Source organism: Rhopalosiphum maidis, chromosome 1 (assembly GCF_003676215.2).
Source record: "Rhopalosiphum maidis isolate BTI-1 chromosome 1, ASM367621v3, whole genome shotgun sequence".
Lineage (NCBI taxonomy): Eukaryota > Metazoa > Arthropoda > Insecta > Hemiptera > Aphididae > Rhopalosiphum > Rhopalosiphum maidis.
The window spans coordinates 75,428,560-75,445,436 of NC_040877.1; the positions used below are offsets into that span (position 1 = coordinate 75,428,560).

A 16,877-nucleotide genomic window follows, 5' to 3' on the forward strand; every position below is an offset into this window, starting at 1 on the left:
CTACGCAAGACCCAGAATAATATATTTATCTTTAAATCTAATAATTTAACTCTAATATAAAAAAGAACACAGTATAATGTATTCTTCTAGATGTAAAATTTGGTATGTAAGTATTAAGACAAAGACAATACGTCATATAGGTACGACGTCCTCTTAAAATATATTATTCTTGTTTTATTCAAACTGTTATTAATCTGTTGTTAGCTGTAACTTATTCTGATTATTATAAATACCGTTTTTATTGCTTTTATCAACAATACATCTAAGGCGCAAATAATAATTATAATATATTAAATAGCAAATAACTTATATAACTATACTTGTATGAAGAATGAATTAATATTGATTGTAATCGATTTATCATTCATATTATACAATAGCGAAGTGTAAAGATTTTTTCTCTTTCTGACTGTCACTAATAGTGACATCACGCCACATCATAATATTTCTAATACATAAGAGATTATAAGTTAGAAGTCACGTTCATATTACTATAATTTGTCAGGCTTTCTTTTTTTTCTTGAGAGTACGAATTGTCTGACGTAAATTGTTGATGTATTTATTATTATAGTTGAGGCCTACAAACAAATATAAAGACTACCTAGTACCTAGCCATAAAATAAAATCAAAAGTATCATCGTTTTCTCATAATACGCAAGCAATATTGACCACTTAATAATCACGATACCAATAATTTAACATATAAATTATTTTTAATTGTATCTTTTTTATTGTAATATTTTGAACTGTTGGGTGACTCATCATGTATGCTTACCCCATTTTTTTTATTTTAATAATACATTTATTCATTTTGTAAGTACCTATTTAAAAACTATAATTTTACATTTTGAGATATTTTTACCATTTAAGGAGTGTTTTGTGGCGCTAAAAACCTCTAGATTCTTATCGGAACTATAAATGTATTAGTTTTACAAAAATGTTTAGGTAGGTAAATTAATTTTATTAAATAGATCTGATACACTAACTGGGAGTCAAAAGTAAAAATTATCCAGAACTTTTTAAAATAATTGTGAAAAGTTGAAATTCTTACACAAAAATTAGTTTTAAACTAGATCGATTATTTGGGGTTATTTTTGTTATTCAAATGTGAAAATGATTGAATATTTTACATAGCAAGAATAATCGAAGCGCTCATATTCCAATGATTGGTAAAATCAGTGTTGATGGTCAAATGTTATTGCTTTATTATTTAACAGTATTATATGAAATATGGCATCGACAATTTTATTTTATGAAGATAAATGCTAAATAAACGAATCATCTTGCATATCTTATTACGGAAAACATCAATATGGTGAAAAAATGCTAATAATTAGAGTATTATGTTAGAAGGAATTGTTGAAGATAATGTAATTAGATTTTATATACTTAATAAGTATTAATTACGTGAATTCCATTTGGTAGGTATTAATAATCATGTATAATGTGATAAATAATATCATTAACATTCTTAATTAATTAATATTTGAAAATAAATAGTTACTGATATACATTATGAATCGTTTAGTCTATAATATATAATAAGTTATAGTTTTTTTTTTTTTATTATTATTATTGTAGTAACTGCTTCGGCAACTAGGACCATTGACTAAAGTATATTTATTTTTATTTTTAAGTTTAGGGGTGTATTGTTACATTAAGTTGGGGGGGAAGAAAAAACTAGAATGTAAGACACAAAATAAAATAAATACATACATACATATATATACAATTAATGTTAATACATTATAAATTATCAGTATATTGCTAGATTTTTAAGTGGAGATCTGTATTTTTGATGAATTTGAGGACATTTTCAATACCGGAGTTTAAATTTTCAATGGTGGGATAAATTGTACTTGTGACGTTGTGGTTCGTACTTCCTACATTCTAAGTTGTAGTTTATAGTACCTCTAAAACTATGTTATGCAATTGGTTTTAAATAACAATGTCTGTAGTCAGTTAAAATGAATGTTTAAAGACTCACGCATTTAATTTTAGTCTGAAAACGTGTTTGAATAGAAAAAAAAATACATTAATAAAATATTAATAATGTATGTCATGATAACCAAAATTGAATTAATTTGATAAAAATAAACAATATTTTTTTTATTCTGTGTAGAGACATAGTTATTATATCATTTTGTATTCTGATATGAAAACACGTACTTTACAATAAGTTTTGTATATACGGTGTGATCAATTTAACTTAAGATACTAATTATTTCAAAAAACAGTAACGTTTTTGAAAATATTGAGTGTCTTAAGTAAATGGATTTTGGGTATATAACACTTATTCACTTATTAATACATTTTGCCAAATAATAATTTAGGTATATTTTTACTTGATGTTTTTTATTAAACAAATGTTAATAGTTAGCCAAGTATAGTTTCAATTTTAATAACAATTATATAGTGTATCTATTGTTTATTATAATAAATTATATCACCAAAAATAAAAGTAAATTAAATTAATAAAAATATCAACTTTTGTTGTTTATAGACTGTAAAATTTATAGATACGGATTTATTAAATAAAATAAGTAGATTAAGTATTTTTATATAGTAGGTTTTGACTTATGTAATAAACTACTATTTGTTACTTTTTGAATATCGAAATAGTTACTAAATTGTTATAAACCATTTTACAAATAATATTTCAGTCACAACTATTAATATAAATTATAAATACAAAAAATCCTAAACCGAAATTAAAATATTTTATTACAAGTGGATAAAATAATATTTGTAATTTTAAATATATAAATGTATAAAACAGTTAAGTTTTAGAAGTTTATTTTAGTTTTAATAAGTAGGTATCAGTATATTACATAATGCATTATTTTAGTATCTTCATTAAGTCGTGTAGTGCCAAAATCACGAAATCGAAATAAAGATCAAATTGTTTAAATTGCAAATTTAAATGTACATTTATGTAAATAATTATTCTTTTGGATGGATATTAAAATTATATACTCAATTGTACACATCCGACATTAGAAATATTAGCTTTTTCAATATAAATTCAATGAAACCGATAAAAAAACAGCAGGCAATAAGTTTATCTCATCGAACAATATCTTAACACCATGTTTGTCGTTGTCGGCAGTGTGGTTAGGAACAGAAATAAATCGCGAATTATGTTCGGGTAATCGGGTTTTGGGTGGAACGTCATTGATGACGGGAGAACCTGTGGCTTTTAGACTGTAATGTGTATGGGAAAGAAGTACACGTATACAATAAATAAATACATTTATACAATTCAAAGTAGTGTAAAAAGCGATGTAATTCAAACAGGGGTTCATATACTTTAATCCTGCAGACATAGGTTTTATCACATACGTCCGTACGCACATATGGGTTACATCATCCAATAGTGTTGAAGGAAAGTGACCAGCCTCTAACAACTTATAAGACTAGCATAAAAAAAGTAAAAAATCATTTTTCTATCTTAATCTATCATGACCAACTACAACTATACTTGGATTTAAATAATGCAACATGATTGCTTATAATAGATATATTATGCCTTTTGGAAACCATGTGCTCATGTCGTATGACACATTATAATATAACACGTATATGGTGTTTGTGATTAGAATTTGCAGTGCTGTAAATTATAATCTAAACACGTGTCTTGTTTTAAATTGTACTTGAATAATTTAAATTAAATTAATTTGTTATTTGTACTTAGTCTCTGGCTTATATATTATAACTTATAAACATCATCCATCAACATATATCTAACCATACATTTTAAGTTTTAACAATTATATGCTGAAAGAATTATCTACTAATGAGACAATGAAATATCAATTTTGCGTGAATAAATAATTATAAATACCTATTTTAAACTATCAATAATTAATAATAATAAAAATATGTATAATAATAATTTATTAAATAATATTATACAGTTGAGATGTTTACGAGTTTTTACCTCTCATTTTATTAATGTAAATTAATCTTGAGCTTACACTTTTGATAATAATTAAACATGAAATGTGATTTAAATTATAGTATAAATAAATACCTTTATACTTTTGTTATAATAATATGCGTATATAATTTAAAATGTCGAAGGAAATAATTAATATTTTTTAACTGTAAATATTTACGAACACATATAGTTTCCCTTTATCAAGTGACTATTACAAAATACAATATAATGTATAGACTATAGACTATAAAACTATACTTAATACTTATGTAGTTATGTGTCTTTTCTGTAATCTAATATACAACGCATGTTTTATAGTGAATTGTATACATTAAAATACTTAAGGTTTTGAAAAACGTTAGTTTTATCTTTTTAGTTTAGTCATCCTCACAATGAAAACTTTATAATTATGATGATTTCCAATACTGTATAATAATAAATTAGAATGTAGAAGAGAAACATTTATATTTAGCGAGTCTCGACTATTATACAATGTAACATTCTGTCTCGAGCAGTCGAGCATACACGAGTTCCTCTAAACGCAATTTGCACCTTTTACTCGGTACGTAAGTGATTAATGACTATTATACGTCAATCATAAATCGACAACATCGGTGTATTATGATGTCGAATCGACTGTAAAAATATGGTGTTGGTACAATTTTCCTCTTAAAATAACATTATAATTGTGTTGGTAATACATTATATGTATATTGTTTAAGGAAGAACTGCTGTAGTGTAAAAATTATTTTAAACATTTATTAAATAAAACAAACTCTGGAACAAACAATAAAAAAGTTTTATGTACAATACTATTTCTATTATAATAAAAGTCTTCGTCATAAGTCATGCGTTGTGTAATTATAGAAAGTGTATGCTAGCGAAAGTTGAATATTATAAACAATTATGATTGTTTATTTGTTTAAATATAGTTAATTAATGATTTTTAAATGTTTAGAATTTGAATTTCACTTAACTATAGGTTAATGATAGGTATCATATACTTATATTAAAGCATTGACAGCCTATATTAAAATGTACCTAATTTATTTTCTAACCCAGGGATTGCCAACCTTTACAAATAAGTGAGCCTCATTCGAAATTTCAAGTCCCTGGTAATTGACATCCAGGAGAATTTAGCTTTCTTTAGTAAGAGATTTGTTTGTTCAGCAAAAAAAAAAATGAATTTATTCTAGTCTAAGCTTCAAAGAATTATTATTTGAGAATTTTCCACGTTATCTGACCGATAATGGTAAAATTAATTTTTATAACGATGGACAGGCACGTATACAGGGGGGTTTGGAGTTCACCCACCCTCTCCAAAATATTTTCGAGTAACGAAAAAAAATGTTTTACTATGTTGTGGCACAATTTGTATTGCTAAATTTTGTAACCCTCTCTCCCAACATTTTTTTTTATGAATGCCCGACGAATTCCTAGAAAGATCGACCAATCAATTTAACCTAACCTAATAACCCAACTCGTCAATATTTTTTTTTCGTAAATTATTGATATTTAAAAGTGTTATTCGTTTAAATCAAGTTATATAAGAAAATATATTAACCTAGAAATGTTAAGGTATTTGAGGGAAAAATGAAAAATGACCATATAATTTGTTATACTTAAATTGGACTGATGTTTGGCGCAAAGATACTGTAAAACCAATATAATACTCCTCTCTCAGTTCTACTCAGAATTTAATGTATTGTTCTGTTTTTTACTATAATAAATTGTGCGTACTGTATTGTATTAATTTATGTTGAAATACAATTTATCGTTCGTTTTTTCATAGAAGGAAGAATTATCTTTAACTAGATATCTAACCATTCTAATCGATTCATTTGACTTTTGATTCATGGATTTTAGCTGAATCGTAACATATTTACATCACCCGCAGGTGACTTCCTAGATCACCAGGAGTCCTGATAAAACTCTTCGGATTTTTTCATAAACAGAATTATTTGTTCAAATGGGAATTTAATGTAAACAATTTTTAAAGCAGCATTTTAATAATACTACTTTTATTTTTATTTTTTTCATTATTGCCTATTGGTTATGTTTTTACTGTTGGAAACAGTTTTTTTTGTCGTTGTATTTGTGTATAGTTCATGCAAATAAGGATTTTATACTATCCATTTTGAAATGCGAGAAAGCAAAGCTTATGATTAAAGAATACTAGACTAGACCATTATTATTATTAAAAATCTTGATATTGAATTAAACTGTTTAAATTTATTTCTAGTTTCTACAGTAGTAATACAATTTAAGTATTTTTCTTGAAATTTAATTAACAAGCAATTAGAATTTTTTTTCTATTGAAGAAAAAGAAGAAAAAAATTGAATCGCAATCTGAGTACGTTAATGACCAGGTAACACCCACTAGTTTAAAATATTTATAAAGATTTCAATTATTATTGATCTTTATTTATTTTTAATTTGTAGTTTAAACGTTTGTAATGTGTTGTTGATTTTTCTGGTATTTGTATTGTTTATAAGTACATATATATTCATAACCTATAAGTCATATAACATATTATATTTATATTTGTTTTAGATTAATTGTTATTATTAGGTATTAAATTTTATTATTAATTATAAAACAAATAAAATGTGTAAATAGATAACGCGAGAATAGTTGGTGTGCAATGTCATGAACTCATATGAACATATAATTTATGTATTGTATTTTATAATTGTTAACGATTAACGACTAAAAAATAATTATTATAATTTAACTTATGTTTATATGAAATTGTTGATTTAATGTACGACATTCGAATAGTAATCACTCCGTCTAAACTGTAATATAATATTGATACAAAAATAAATTAAATCAGGTTTTTTTTTTACTAATAAATAATAAACAATTTAATTTTATGAATTTTAAAATTAAAACAAAATCTACTTATTTCTTATATACGTATTTAAGTTATTTTATAAGTTTCAACATTATCTAAAACTGCAGTTATTTCTTAAAAAGTCATCTCCGCTGTGTTGTCTTTGTTTTGAAAACAATGATCAACATGGCAAATTTGTGTTCAATATGTAACAATCATATGTGTTTAGCTATAATATTAGAGTGAATTGACTTGTATTATAAAATTTAAATGTATAAAAATAGTATCTAGGGTCGTATCTCGTTGGATTTTATTGATAGTTTAATTTTAAAGTGATTTATAACAATGTAAAATGTTGCAATTTTAAAATGTTAATGGCTCACTTCAAAATTAATATATTAAATAAAACCATTGAGATACCCAAGGTAATATTTCCTTTAAGTTTTATCATAAAGTTACTCAAAATTGGTTCTATTGACCGTAAATTTTTTATGATGTTCGTTTATAAGATGAAGACATAGTATGCAGGTTGGTGTCCTCAACTTATTTTGAAGTGGAATATTATTATTTTAGGTACATTGCGTATTAGTGTGTGCGAGTACACTGTGCGCTTCACCAATTCTGGCTCGTTTGCTCTTTTGGATCCAATCTTTTTTTTTGTTATTATGTATAATATTTATATGACTTTAATTCCCGAGAAACAGGATGATTTATAAGGTTAGTACAATTTAGAGGGGGGAGTGGGACAGTTGGTTTTATTTCTGGCTACCAGTGTATGTACTACGTACGAGTTACACAAGACCCGTCTAATTATACGCGACTATTTCAATTTATGCGCGCAGACTAGTTGTAGTGTTGTGTGGAACTTAACTATAATTTTTTATATCTACTTAATACTCGCGTCTTTTAGTCTAGATTTCAGAATTGTGGTTTTCATTACACCAATACATCTGATAGAAATATAAACAATTATTACAGATTTAATTCCAGGCATCATGTCAAACTCAAAATTTTAATTAGTCCAAAAATATTGAATAGAATAATATGCCGGCAGCATAAAAAAACTTAATTCTTTATCTTTAATATTTGTATCCAATATATTATATTTATGTTTATGCACAAAATATATATCCCTCCTCCCCTTTCCTTTAACCCTGCTGGTTGAGTATTTCGCCGAGTCAACGAACCGTAGCGTGTATATATAGTGTAGATATTCATGTTATTCGCGTATACTATAGTCTAGTATTCCCCCCAACGACTGTAACGTATTTTTCACCCTATTATTTTGTACCCCGTTATTATTTCCTCCTTTTTAAATGTTGAAGAACGGTTTTTTTTATTGCATTAAATTCCCAAGTATACATTTTGAATAATACGAATAAAGGTAGTATATATTTTATAGGTATCTATACGTATCCGTATTCTGATAATAATTATAATAAAAATATATTATTATTTATTATGGTTATGTGAGTGCGATTTCCGAGAAATTTTGAAACGTAGTTTTGTGTCATACGTTGCCGTTTATTATTGCTACTCTATGTATTATACATATAGCAATAAGAAGCCATACGGCGTATTGCATACAATATATCATATTATAATGTAGTGTAGTAGTAGTAGTAGTAGTAGTAGACAGTAAGTGTATATAGTATATACTATTTAGTATATTATGTTTTACATGCGTGCGTATTTGTGTATATCTTGTCAGGTGTGAGGTAGACGGTGACGTAATTCCATCGATGCCCAACGACGTACAATAATTATAGACCATACAAAAAACTCGCCGGTCGTGTGGTTTCCCTTTTCGCCACTTTATATCGTCGTGTTGTGGTCGCGTTGGACGAGAGACGTCGAAGAAGACCTATCCGCGGTTAACCGGACGGCAATATACCATCTGCATGGATGCATGGCATATAGCTACTATGTATATTTTATACTGTACCTATTAGTTATTACTTATTAGTATACCCCCATACTTTATAGTTACAAATCGTTCTTATAGTGTGTATATTATAATAACACATTTTAAAGGAATCCTATGTTGTTTTTTCGCAGTTCTATAAAATTTGAAAATTAAACTTTACATTTTAGTTGCCACCAATCTATGCCTATCTATGAAGAGTTGGTACGGTGTACTATATATATTAACAAAAATGACTTCATAGAAAAAACTCTTTGGTATAGTTCTAGTAGAATTGTGAGATTTTCATGACTGTTTTTTTACCTAAAATAAAAAAGACTTTTTACAACTCATATTCAACTAATTTTTATTTTATTTATGAAAATGATAAAATATATATTTTTTAAGAAGCTTAAATTTTTTTTTTTAAAGACATACTCATATTATAAAGTTTTAGATTAAAATATTAAAAAACGAAGTTAAGTGCAGACTGTAGAATGTTTTTCTCTATTAAAAAGATAATTGTTTGATTCTAAAAAACAAGATCATTATTTCTGTATAAGAATGACGATATATTTGCGAGGAAAAAATTACATAAGCACTATAGGCATCACCGGACCTCTAACGGGTTCCATTTTTTTTAGACAAAAGTAAACGGTATGTATAACATATATTTTTACTGGCTGGACTAAAGTAGTACTCTTTAAAGCTGTTAGGTAGTTAATTTAACCTCCTTCAATCAAGTTCAACCTGCTTACATACACCGACTAAGTTTCGAATAAATTATATTTTATTAAATACCTACCAACTATATATTTTTATTATATGATTCTATGTACCGTACAATATATGCTTAAAAATTGTTTATGTTTTTACTCGTTTTTAGATTTTCACAATATATATATTACAATGTGGTAATAGTGTTTCGAGCATCAATTTATCGTTTTTTGAGGAATATTATGCGTATTCGCTGCATTAGGATAATAATCCAATTCGGGAATTATATATATAAACATAAATTTACATATATACGTAAACTATTTTTCTGATTCTATTTTTGTGTAATATTTTATTTTCTCATCTAAACAGATTAATCGCTGAATAGTTAATAAGTTCTGTAAATATAATAATTATTATATTGCTTATTCTAGCGTGTTGTGTTTATGTTAATTTAATTGACTCCAATTAACATCTTCAATAAATTATTCTTTTTGTTTATTAACTTTTAAGAATTATTATTTATTTCTTTGACCTGTTTAAGTTATATTAGTAGTCTCTAATCAGTCTAATCATTTTTATCAATTAGTTATCATTTAAGCACTTTTTAAAATCATGGAAAATAATTATGTTATTATTTGTAAAAGATAGGGTTTATTTTTTTTTTTGTACTACCTATATAGTTCTTATGTATAAATACACAATTTAGTTAGGCATTTATATGATTATATTTTTTATTATACATTTTATTTAAAAATCAAAAAATACATCTATTTACCTATATTTTTTTTATAACTATTTTTAATTAAGTAAACATTTATAAAAATGTATGTTGCAACAAATCTAAAAATATTTATGGTTATAAGTCATAATATACTCAATTCCCAAAATAACGAAATACCTTGAGATATACTACGTACAGAATATTTGGCAAATTTTTAAAATCCGCTTCAACTAAATTGGGCTTGATTAGCTTAATAGAATAACCTAATTTAAGCTATAAAATTCGCATTTATTTTTTAAATTGTGGTTAGGCATGGTTTTTGTTTATTATTACATTGTAAATGTGTATTTTTCCTATAAGCTTGGAGATTAAAAACAAAATATAATAATATTTTTTTGGCAAGTTATACTCTATTATAGTACTTACCTATTATGAATTATTGACAATTTTTAAATTTGGTTAAAAATACTTGTATAAAGTAACTTATAAATTAAATAAAATGAAAATATTCAATTGATGTGCGACAAAATGTATGCATCAATATTATGTTTGTTTAAACGTATTCACCCAAATATTTCAAAATAAATATTTTTTACAGGGTGTTATACATTTTCTAAATCAGCATGAACTAGTTGCTTGGTGTTTTCTTAAGACCCCTTTATTTTGACTGTATTTTCTCTCTTCCTCTTTAATCCTCGTTTCCCCGAGTTGAAACCATCAGAGTAGTTACCCAGTCGCGCGGTTGAATTAGTCTTTGCTGAGACGGCATCGTGCTCTCAACTACTTTGTATATGATAATTTTTTTTTTTTGAATTTAAGTCTCGAGTCACCTCTACATTTTTTGTTCATGGGTCTAGCAATCGAAGTGAGTATCGAGTGTTTTGGTTTCTTAAATCACGTATATCAGATTATAATATAACAATGACCGTTGCTTTTTTTAAAAACCACTTTTGGTTATCTAAGTTATGTTGCTGTTTGCTGTTAGCCGTTGCTGAATATTCAGACTCGTGGTCGTGATAATTGTGACTAGATGGTGTTGAAAAGAATATAAAATATCCATGCCACTGTGTCGCTATATTATACGTAACATAACATTACGGAAACATAATATACATGATTTACAGTAGGTACATCACACACGGACTACTATATTATAATACCTTATTGTATTTTATTAAACTACTATTATAGTTTATAATACTAAATAAAATATCCACTATACTCGTCATCAATTAGTAACAATTCCACCGGGTCACGTGCCTTCTCCGCGAATGGGTCATTATTATTCCCTTTGATTAACTGTAATTGACCACACCCGTGGACCGACCCGTGAATAGCATGTTTTGGTGTATGCCTTGTGGGGAGGGGAAGGATCTTCAATATTCCAATGTCAATGCCTGATGCCCAATGATCAATGCGATTATTGTACTTTGACACAGCGTACAGTGTACACGTTGTTTTTTTGTCCGTTTCATCGCCACGTCGGTATAGTCTCTTGGAGCCTTGGGTGGCGTTTAGGAGGTTAGGCAATTCAATTTTAAATGCTAAAAACGCCTCTCTCTTCTCTTCAATTATATTTTATTTCATCAAACGTATAATATATGTAATACTACAATTTAGCTGACATTGAAACCTTTTAAGATTTATTGTTTAAATTGATAGTGTAGTCGGTGTAGAACTGTAGTGTAGTATAGTTTGTATAGATTGTATTAATCACTTGTAACTTCAATAGACACCCAACTCTACGAGCACTTGATCGAATTTTTCACAAATCAAAGTATTTCCTGAGTTAACTACAATGGTTAACAGATCCGTTTGTGGTAATTTTCGTGTATTGCATTTTAAAACATTATTTTGTTTATATTTAGCACTAGAAAAAATAAGTATAGGTAATCAAAATATCTATTGGTCTTTTTATATTATTTTATGAATAAATAATTTTATTTTTTACTTTACGTGCGAGTAATGGTAGTGGTATAATTGTTTTTATAAGAAATTAAATTCTACATTATGCATAACAAAATTTTACAATTTACTTACACAATATTCAACAATATGTTAAAAACCTTTTTATTATATCTGTAGATCATTATGGTATTATCAGCGTTTAAGAGGACGTCGCGTCCGCATGTGTTGTCTCCGTCTTACACATACGAAAACGCGTTTACGCAGTCTGAGTAGCAGTTCGCTCAATTTTAGTTCTAGTGTAAATAAACTTATAGTATTATAAAATTAAAATATGACAATATTTTGGAGGGCAAGACGCTGAGTTTTTTTCATTATTCCCATTATATTATAGAAATAACGAAAATTTCAAAATTTTTAAATAACCTTTAACTTTTCAAAATTTTAATTTTTAAAAAAAAATCTCATCGTCTTGCCCTCCAAAATATTGTCATCTTTTAATTTTATAATATGTACATTTATCCTAGACCCAAAATTGAGTGAGTTCTACACAAACTGCGTAAATGCGTTTTGTCTATGTCGTACGAGTGTAAGACGGAGACACACATGCGGGTGCGACGTCCTCTTTAATAATTAAACAATAATAATTGGATAGTTATCATGATTTGAGTTGTATGTAGTATAATTTTATTTTTATTTTGGCAGACTATGAATGATTGAAAACATGATGAATATCATATCAATAATTGTATTTGAATTATGCAACATAAAATATTTATTGATTATTAATTTTTATACATAGTTTCAAGATCGCATAAAAAGAATCTGGTAAAATATAAGTAGATAATCTATTATTACTGTATTTTCTATCATATCAATTAACCTAATTTTGTAATACAAAAAGTATGTTTATACTTATCAATTATGATAAAAGAAAAATTGTTCTAATAATTAAGTATAAATTTTCTATTAACATATTTAGCAAATTTTAAAATATTATGTGTAGCTGTAAATCGTTTTTTTTTATCGAATAAATTAATCTAATATATTAGGTATGTACTCATGAGTTATCAACATTATAATTTAATATATTATGTCTTATTATATTTTTAATATGTATTTGTAATTGTATTTCATATACATTTTATTATCATTAAAAATATTTCATTTATCTAAATATAAAAAATAAAATATTATTGTAACAAATATAATATTATTAATCACTATGAATTTTCAACTACTAAATAAATAACATAAATAAAATATTATCCTTCCAACCTTAATTAGTATTTTTACAAATGAACTAATTTATATTTCTAAATTATTATGATGTATCACTTAAGTGTAAAGAAATATAGATCCAATTGTTTTAATATAATACATATTAAAATTGTAAGAAATTAAAAAAATATACTGAAAGAATTGTATTACGATAGTGAAGCATGGAGAGCTACAACAAACATATATATGTATACATGTATATTACAAAACACCTAGAACATCTATGCTCATATTATGTGTCTTGCATAAATTTGTGTATAATTATTAATTATATAACATTTTATTAATTGTTAAGGATGTGGACGAAAACTAGTAAATATGTGCAATGCGCAATAAAAAAAAACATGTTAAAATGAGAGAAAAATCTTCATTTCATATTGTATAATAAATCTAACATTGAAGAATATTCACATTTTTTGAGAATTTTTTATCGATAATTATAAATCGATATTTTTATTCGTGGTGTGAAATTATACATGATTTATTTAATTTTAGAAAATTACCATGAATAAATGAATCGTCATAAAACATGCTTAAAATATTAGTTTTAGAATAATCGTTGTTATCTTTTAATAAATAAGTATTTACTTTAATAGTGATATTTTTTAAATTTTTATATAGCAATTTATTATTATATTTATAATATGATATGTCTGCAATAGTTTTAACTGATAAGTGTTATAACATTTTATGATAGAATGGCTTCTCGGATTCACAGAGCAGTTATATGAATCGATGGAAAATATAAATTGCGACCGTGATTGGTATATTTTGTTTCTATTACTCCATATACGTCTGCAGAAAAATATAGTTACCACGCAGACGTTGTTCTGTCTTTTGCAGTCTATTTGGCTGCACTAAAATCTATTCCCAGAATAAAAGATTTGTTTTATTTCCCCTTCTCATTTTTCTAACTGCCATTTTCAACGTGTTAATTGGTCGATTCCGGTTTTGAAAATATATATTTTAACGGTGGCTGGCAATTGTCCGAAAACATTTTACAATTTAATACTTACACAATTAATATAAAAAAATATAATATAAATTATTTTTTCAAGACATTTAAATATACCATAATATGGTAATACACTTAAATAGTTATGGTTCGTACATTAAAGGACATTAAAAAATGTGCATACACTGTTTTTTTAATAGTAGAATTTATAGATATCTAAATAGGTACATTTATTTTAGCGAAATATAGTTAAAAATTTGAAATTTACTAATAAGTTAGTAACTGACCATCTAAATTTTTAAGTATAAAATTCACCTTAAACTTGATGACTTACGGAGTAATATCAATTAAGTAATTATTAATGAATATAATTACATAATTTATTTTTCATTTCAAAGTTATTAAGACTGTTAGTTGTTATGATATTTGTACTTAAAATTTAGAAATGTTTCTCTTGATGTTTAATTTTTGTTTATATCATATTATAGTGATTATTAACGATAATCATTATCGAGAGGCAGCACTGACTCCATTTGTACTATGATTACGGGCTCATAAGACGTGTTATGAGTTTAAAAAAATATTATTATCAAATCCCTACAAACAAAAATAAAATGTGATATAATTTTTGAAAATTGAATGTTAGAAATGAATTTGACGCCGCCATATTTCGGCCCGGAACCTCGTCATTTTTCAGACTACTCCCGATCCATATATAATATGTATGTATTATAAATTGTTGAGCGTTAATGACCACTGTCGTCGTTGTCATCAGCAGCGGTGGCGGTGCACCGAATCGCGCCGATGTAGGCGGCTGTATATTATTATTATGTTATATTATATATAGAGTGTGCTCGTGGAAGTGGTTTACGGCGGCAGAGGCAAAGGCGAAACCGTGTATGCGTGTGTCGAGGAGCTCATCATCAGTCAGCGAGCTATCGTCATACTCGTAACGCTCGTCGCGGTTGCGTCGTCGTCGTCGTCGTCGCGATACAATATAAGTAATATCGCACCTCGTCTTTTCTGTTGTGCAGTCTGAACATTATTTCGATGATATTTTGCTATTGATCGTATCGTACGTAACTGTTGTTCTCCTGTTGTTTTTGAATTTCATCTCGATCGCTTTTTTTATTCTCATATGGTAGTTTATTATTCTGTCGCCTTTTCTTTTCAACCAATCAAAGACATCAATTTATATTATTTATATTTCAGCTAATGGCTACAGTTTATAATATAATGGTGGTGTATAATATGTTATGAGAATAATATCACCACATTACATTTTTTAAGGTATGTATTTCATTTATTTGGAAAAAAACCGACGATGTTGCTATGTGTACCAATGTATTGACATTTGGTTCCTAAAATAAAATTTAGTTCTATTTGATAAATACAATAAAGCAATTTATTTTTCTGTTCTTAAACCTTGTAAATCTTTTTTTAATAAATAATATTTAAAACGTGTAAGAGGTCTACTTAAAAATATAACACGTGTTTTCACTCTGAAATTACATTAAAAAGTCATCATCGTGTGTTTTTCATGAACATGTTTTTTATTAGAAAAAAAAAGAATTAGGTATTTACTCAAACTATACATCTTTCTATAGTTTCATTATCTAAACTTACAAATTTTGATTTTATTTTTAAATTTTTACTTGCACCTTATGCGTATATGAAATAGTTTATTCTTAAAAATTGTTTATAACGTATGCCGCCTGGCATGATATAGTATTATGAATAATGTAATAAAATAGTATAGAAAAATACAATCGTTTTAGTGTTAAGTATAGATAATACTTAGAAAAATATTAAATACATATTTAGTTTAACCATTATAATATCATCGGTTATACATAGTATAGTTTCCAGAAATCTGTTGAACAATTGAATTATGATGTAAGAAGTCCACTTATTTTGTCGGTAAAATTTACTTTATGCATGTACTTATAGAATTTATTATATATTTAAATTTTGTGTAAAACTGTTTTATATGTGATTTGTATTGGTTATAAATGTATAACTTAAAAGCTATAATAAATAAGGTTTATATACAATGTATGATATTGTATAGATACAGAATGATTCAAACTCAACCAAATTTTTTCTTTAATAAAGAATTTACTAAAATTCTTATTTTTGACATTTTTAAATTTACTTAAACCATATTTTCGAATTTTTGAGGAGTAGTCTTGTGATAGTCTTGTGGCGATATAAACTTCTAAATTTCACACGAGAACCTTTATTTTTACCGTAAATTATTTAACGGATCATATTTGAAAATGTTCAGGTACCTACTTTATTCAAAACTCAAACAAGCAATTTTTCATCAATCAAAATTGTTATACTAAGGATACTAGTCTAAAAAAAAATAATAATACATGTGATATAATTAGATCTAGTATTTATTATACTTTGACCATTTTTACAAATTATAAATGCTTTTAGATTAATATCAATCCTAGGATTTAAAGCTTTATTATGAGCCATTATTTTTAATGCACAAAGTTAAATAACATAAAAACTCATTCAAAATTTGATTTTGTAAATAATTTATTGTAAAAGTATTTGAAAAATTGAAGCTTGTATAATCACTAGACGCTTCTTAAGCAGTACTA

At 26.1% G+C, this 16,877-nt stretch overlaps 1 protein-coding gene across 11 annotated transcripts in view; it reads left to right on the plus strand.

Annotated features, from left to right (window-relative positions):
* Window positions 1-16,877, plus strand: part of LOC113555524 (rho GTPase-activating protein 21-B) — a 62,323-nt gene that overhangs the window by 3,695 nt on the left and 41,751 nt on the right. Inside the window, exons 1-2 of one of the 11 annotated variants that reach the window (XM_026959902.1) lie at window positions 15,203-15,403; window positions 15,475-15,552. The exons of the other annotated variants lie outside the window; for them this stretch is intronic. The gene's annotated coding sequence lies outside the window, so the exon portion shown is untranslated. Of the gene's footprint in view, window positions 1-15,202; window positions 15,404-15,474; window positions 15,553-16,877 lie in introns of those variants that run through there. 11 annotated transcript variants of the gene reach the window in all.